Below are 6,173 nucleotides of genomic sequence, written 5' to 3' on the forward strand. Positions count from 1 at the left end.
CAAGTTTATGCTGCAAATCCAGTAGGTATTGTCACTCAGTTTCTTGTCTGATTTGTCACTGTTTTTCAGCCATCTGTTGACATCAAGACAGTGCTGTCTCAGTTAATGCAAAGGCTTTCAAGTATGTGCCATCTCTCTCTATGCACTTGTGGGTTATTTTCCATTTTATGGTAAGTGAAATACTCTTGTTAATCTTGATGCTTCCTCTTTCTTTTTAAAATATGTGTATCTTCAAATAAGTGTTTCATAAGTAGTTTGCTTCATTGGATTATAAACCATGATTTGTGTGATCCTTGTTTTGCATTTGAACATCTAGTTTGTCTTCTCTTTCATACTTCTGATTTGGGCATTAAAAACATTTTTATGTTTTGTATTTTACATTTATACTAAATGAATGTAAGATATGAGGTCCTCAAATTGCTATGCAGGTGAATGAGGCACAGCCTGGCATGCCCACTTTTGGAGTTGTAACTTTATATTCATCTCTTCTTACATTCACTCTTCATGTCCACCCTGATCGACTTGATTATGCTGATCAAGTTCTGGTATGTTTCCATTCAAAATCCTTGTGCAAATTCATGTTAACTGTTTGATTCATTGCTAATTGGTGACATTCAATCAGCAGAGACTTATCATCTGAAAAGGTAGTGATTGAGGAACCTCAGTTTTAAAATAAAATTTGAGCATTTTTTTATGGGTGATGGTGCCTGCTTTATCAATGTTCTTCTGTTTATTGCTTTCAGAAAATTCCATCTCATGTTTAGTAGATGATCAAGCAGTGGAGTAAGAAAAATCAGTGTACCGAAATACCTCCTACAGATGGACATAATCCTTTGAAGTGATAGATTAAAGGAAAAAAAATGGGTTTCTTTTAACTTGGTTAAAACTTGGCAGCTTTTGAGTTGCCTTTCGACGTAATGTGATTTACTCTTATGAATCATAAGGTATGTTGTTGTACATATGTTTTCATGTTGTTATTGGCATCACTGTAATAGCTAAAGGTTTAAATCTTTCTAATTACTTGGAGTTGACAATTTTGACCAACAATACTTTTTGGCAAAAAGGTTAATAGGGTGTTCAAACATGGACTTTAATTTATCAAGAAGTATATTTTGTGCTAGTAATGTTCTTTAAGGCTAGGTTTGTGACAAGATTGAGTTCCTTACTTTTTCGGGCATGCTTGACTAGATGGAGCTCCTAATTTTTGCCAAGAAATTCTTCGCTTAAATAAGTAGGGCAGCCAAGGCCATATGGCTGAGCTTCACCTTTCCAGACTCATTACTTCTGAACATATATAAATATGCATATTGTTATTTTTTGATCATGTGTAGTGTTATTTATTTCAAACATATGTAGTGTTAGCTTCAACTTGAGCCACATGTTTTTCTAGAATCTCTCATATCACATAGTAACATCTACCAAAAAAATAGTTTTAAGTTTTAACTTCAACTCATGGCTTGGCCTTTTAGCCATGGTAGTTCCTTGTGTATATCACTGGTGTTGGTGTTCTTGATGAGTTTAGCTTCAGAAAGCTGCAATGGTTTGAGTTCATTCGGGTTTGATATCCACCAACGGTTCTCTGATCCAGTGAAAGGTATTATGAGAATTGATGAGCTAATTGAGAAGGGAACTTGTGAGTACCATGTTGCTATGGCACGTAGAGATTAGAAACCTCATATTCCAGGATGGGAGGTTCGCCAATGATCGTCAGGCACCTCTAATTTTGCAGCCAGCAACGTCACTTATCAGATTGTTGACTTTGGATTGTATGATTTCTTCAACCACTTTGTCAATTTTCCACCTTAATATAATCACTCTCCCTTTTTTGTGTCATTGTTTTGGTAAGAGAAGGTGAATTGTTTGGTTTGTTACAATCAGAAGGATAAGTTCTTAGAAAGAGAAAAATAGATATTGTTTGGTTAGTTTAGAATCATATATTCATAGTTAGCCTTGGTTAATTAGATTCATATTGGCATTAGAAAATTGAATTAAAGGACATTTTCTTTAATACTTCTATCTTACAGGTAATATTTATGACCTCAAGGGATCACCTACAAGCCAAAATGTTTTGTGGTAACAGCTTTATTTGAGCAACAGCGTCAAAATGATTTAAGCTTCATTCCTGATTCCAAGGAACAAAAGCAGGTAGAGGAAGAGGTGTAAGATAGCATGACTATCCAAGCTCCTAATTTACATAATCCTAATTCAACTTATCCATTTAAATTCACATACTTTTGTAAGCTTTTAGGGAGTGAAAAGGGAAATAGGATGTTCAATGTGATTCTTTTCTACTAACCCACAGTGATTCAACTTCTTAAAGCCCAAACAAGGATGAACTCAGGTCAAATATGGCTACATATTGTACGGTGTTGTTATCCTTTAAAAGTACAATGTAAGAAATGGTAATATGGGTTTGATGTTGCTTGGGGATTCACAGCAGGAGAGTGAGGAGATATTATGAGGTTTATTGGGAAAAGATGAAGAAATAGTTAGAACCAAATTGAACAGAGCAGTAACTAGGGTTTTATAGTCTCCACAATCGCAATTGAAGGTGCGCCGTCTGCATTTTTTCGGTAAATGACTGCATTGTGGTAAACTTGACATGACAACATTACCACAAGTACTATTTAACACCATGTGGAGGGACGTGCAATCATGGCAGTACTTAATGCTGATTCCTACTAATTGTGCATCATTGATATTGATATGACATCATGGTAAATGATGAAAACCATTTAGCTTTTGCAAGATGGAAAGCAATCATATGTAACTGTTGCATTGACATAGTTTTGGCAGTTTTTAAGCTCTCACTAATTTCTGGCGAGGAGTTTGAAGTTGCAGTAATTATGTGTTCATTCTTTTGTGTTTAACCTACTTACTAAGTTACTTATTAAATGTTAATTTTATGATCATCATCAGGTATCTCCTCTTTACAGTAGGATCTGTATACATCAAATCCAAGGAAGCTCCTGCTAAGGATGTTCTTAAGGATCTTGTGGAAATGTCTCGTGGCATTCAGAACCCTGTTCGTAGACTCTTTCTCAGAAGTTACCTTTCTTAAGTTAGTATGGATAAACTGCCTGATATTGGTTCTGAGTATGAAGGATAAGCAATCAAGGTTTTTCACCATCCATTCATTTCACAGGCAGGATATTTCTACTTGAGGCCTTTTAATTGAGCCACATTTGATGTTGCAATGAACGCATTCAGTGGTTCTAAACATTTGGAATGCAGTTGCTGGCTACCTTTGGTGTGATGATCACTTTTAGTTATGTCAGAACTCAGAACCACTGACCTAATCTGAATGCAATCCACACTAACATCTCAACATAGTACACCTTTGCAATACTGATGCATGATGTAAACTATTGGATCATTTGAATATTGGATCCTCCTTTCTGTTTCCTTTCTTCCTTTGTATCATTTTACTTTTATTATTTGTCTTTCATTTTCTTATGTACCTCTTCCTTGCCGTGTGATTTCTGTGTTTTTATTTTGTCGTGATAATGGGACAACAGCAATGTATTATATTGATTTTAAGCTGCACCAGTTTGAGTCCGAATATGATATGTGAATGTCTACCCTGATATATGTAGGGATTCGGATACTGTAGCTGATGCTTAGAGTTTGTACTTCAAAATTTCACGTAAATGAACAAACTGTGGGTGCGGATGCAACTTCAGGTTGGTTAAATTGCCTGCACATTGTTGCAGTTCTCATTGTTTGGACATGCATGATGTCACAATAGTTGCATGTCATGAGGGCATGATTTCTGGTCATGCAGGTGTAGTAATGCATGTCAATCTTTCATACTCTTAGATGAACCTGAGTTGAGGCTTGCTGTCGGTCTTTCTCGTCTGCAGGGGCCTGCCCGGGAGAAGGAGAAGCGGGAGAATGAAAGGAATGAGCTGCATGATCTTGTAATATCTGAAGCCTGTAACTGGTTTACTTTTCTGCAATGGGGTTGTGTACATGATCAAATGCTCGTAGAAGGCTTCTCTTGTTCTTTTGTTCTTAATATGTTATTAGGTTGGGAAAAATCTCCATGTTCTCAGTCAGATAGAGGGTGTTGACCTTGATATGTACAAAGATGTTGTTCTTCCCAGAGTGCTGGAGCAGGTCTAATATGTTGTTTTGTTATTTCTATTTCCAATTGCCAAGATATATTTCACTTTCTAACCGTTGAAATTCATTCATTTTCCTCAATGATCTTTGACAGGTTGTGAATTGCAAAGATGAGCTGGCTTTGTTCTACTTGATGGATTGCATAATTCAAGTCTTTCCTGATGAGTATCACTTGGAAACTCTTGATGTTTTTTTGGGTGCTTATCCTCAACTCCAGGTTAGTGAACTTCACCTCTCTTGGCATTACTTATGAACAATGCATTGATACACACACACACACATATATATTATTCATCAAAGATGGTTGTGAAGATGCACCAGCAACGTATGTACTGTGTACAAGACAATTACAAACAATCTCTAAAACTAGAATTACTACAGGAAACAACTATACAATACTACAGGAAACAACTATACAATAATTACACACACACATCCTCACTTTCCAAACTACTGCACATGTATTTAATACCTGTAAAGTTGAATTTGAGGAACGGCTGCATTTGGCATCTCCAAAATTTTCTCAATGTATCTGATTTTAATTTAACGCTTGGAATAAATAATTCTGAACTTTGTCTCTATTCATATGCAGCAGATGGAAGCCAGCTTAACCATATTTTGCTGCATTTATTTTCAGATTATGTTACAGGCATCAATGCATTTTACATTATGTTTTATTTTTCAGATGAATTCTGTTAACTCAGCCCTAAGGATAAGGAACCATGAATTTGTGTTGGAAATGATGTATTTAATATATTGAGAGGTAGTGGACTTAGTTTCCCTATAAATGCTTTACCCTTTTAACTCGTTATCCTCATCTCATCCTCAGCTATTTAACAAAACCCTTTTAGATTTATAATATTGCAGGTCTATCACACAGAAGCACCAATAACATGATGAGATGAACTAGGATCTGACTTTGTCTGCTAGTTGGCCCTTATTACTTTGGTAAAAAAAGTAACCTTTGCCCATCATGGGATCCATTTCATGTTGACTGCTATGGTTTTAGTAGTTAAGCATACAATCCCTCTGGTTTAATTGGCAAGTTGAAGTACATGTTTGATGGTAGCTATCACATACTCTGTACCATTAAACATTGCATCCGAAATATCCATGACAATTTTATGCTGCAAATCCAGTAGGTATTGTCACTCAATTTCTTGTCTGTTTTGTCACTTTTTTTCAGTCATCTGTTGACATCAAGACAGTGATGTCTCAGTTAATGCAAAGGCTTTCCAATTATGCTGCTTCAAGTGCAGAGGTGCTGCCAGAATTTTTGCAAGTGGAAGCATTTTCCAAATTAAGCAATGTCATTGGCAAGGTAAATTTTGGACTTTTTTCCCACCATTCAGTAAATCGTTGGTATTCAGTCATGCAGTGCAAAATATGTAGTTCTATAATGCAGACACATTTAACCAAAGACTGACTGGGACACTTGATTGACTCTTCCTAGAAACTAAGCTTGTTTATATCCCTCTGGAAGAATTTATTAGGATGAACTATGAAGTTTTTATTGTGGTGTCACTGAAAGGCAAAATAATCTTTGAAGAAAATAATACAATAATATCACATGTTCACCGTATTGAGATCTATGCCTATGTGTCATCTCTCTCTATGCACTTGTGTGTTGTTTTCCATTTTATGGTAAGTGAAATACTCATGTTAATCTTGATGCTTCCTCTTTCTTTTTAAAATATGTGTATCTTCAAATATGTGTTTCGTAAGTAGTTTGCTTCATTGGATTATAAACCATGATTTTTGTGATCCTCATTTTGCATTTGAACATCTAGTTTGTCTTCTCTTTCATACTTCTGATTTGGGCATTCTAAAACAGAAAAATGTCTTTTTTACATGCCTCACATTTTTATGTTTTGTATTTTACATGTATACTAAATGATTGTAAGATATGAGGTCCTCAAATTGCTATGCAGGTGATAGAGGCACAGCCTGACATGCCCACTTTTGGAGTTGTAACTTTATTTTCATCTCTTCTTACATTCACTCTTCATGTCCACCCTGATCGACTTGATTATGCTGATCAAGTTCTG

At 35.7% G+C, this 6,173-nt stretch overlaps 1 pseudogene; it reads left to right on the forward strand.

Moving 5' to 3' along the window:
- Nucleotides 1,453–6,173, forward strand: part of LOC109350369 — a 6,996-nt pseudogene continuing 2,275 nt past the window's right edge.

This window comes from Lupinus angustifolius, chromosome LG06 (assembly GCF_001865875.1).
Source record: "Lupinus angustifolius cultivar Tanjil chromosome LG06, LupAngTanjil_v1.0, whole genome shotgun sequence".
In the NCBI taxonomy this organism is placed as follows: Eukaryota; Viridiplantae; Streptophyta; class Magnoliopsida; order Fabales; family Fabaceae; genus Lupinus; species Lupinus angustifolius.